General features: G+C 34.9%; 1 protein-coding gene across 1 annotated transcript in view; it reads right to left on the bottom strand.

Moving 5' to 3' along the window:
- The window catches only part of LOC119588879 (prefoldin subunit 6-like), a 21,086-nt gene that overhangs the window by 607 nt on the left and 19,897 nt on the right, over positions 1-582 (bottom strand).

The following is a 582-nucleotide window of genomic DNA, read 5'->3' as shown; positions in this document are numbered from 1 at the left end:
CTGATTAAATGTATCAACCCAAATTTTTTTTAAAACCTAAGAATTACCCATGCCTCTTAATGTATAGAAGTCTTTTTACTGTAAAAAAAAGCTTGTATACACTATATTCAGGGGCCAGTCAGGCATTGGTGCTGAGTTTGTATCCCTTGCTTTGGCAGCATAAAGGGAACATGTGTTTCATGTCCACTTAAGAGACATGGCACAGTATTTTGATGGTTTGCTTACACTAGCCCCCTCCCTTTTATCTTATTTGTGTGTGCCTACCCGCTATATTCCATGCATGTGAATTACAACACACTTTGGTAACAATATTTCCCACAATGGTATTGCCCCTCACATTGACACACTTTTATATGGATTCATAACTTTATAAAACAAGTAATAGTTAAGTTAACTTCAATAAAAAAAAGTGACAACAAATCTTCCAATATAATCTTATGGAACCAAAAAAAAAATATTGGAGTGCACTAACTTCCGAAATTTGGTTAATATTAAGGTCATCCATAGAAGACAAACAAATTGGATATGGAGGGATGATGTTTTTTCCTTTGCTTTTTGACTCTAGGCCAGTGGTTCTTAACC

This window comes from Penaeus monodon, chromosome 24 (assembly GCF_015228065.2).
Source record: "Penaeus monodon isolate SGIC_2016 chromosome 24, NSTDA_Pmon_1, whole genome shotgun sequence".
NCBI lineage: Eukaryota > Metazoa > Arthropoda > Malacostraca > Decapoda > Penaeidae > Penaeus > Penaeus monodon.
This window is presented reverse-complemented; position numbering and strand designations above follow the sequence as displayed.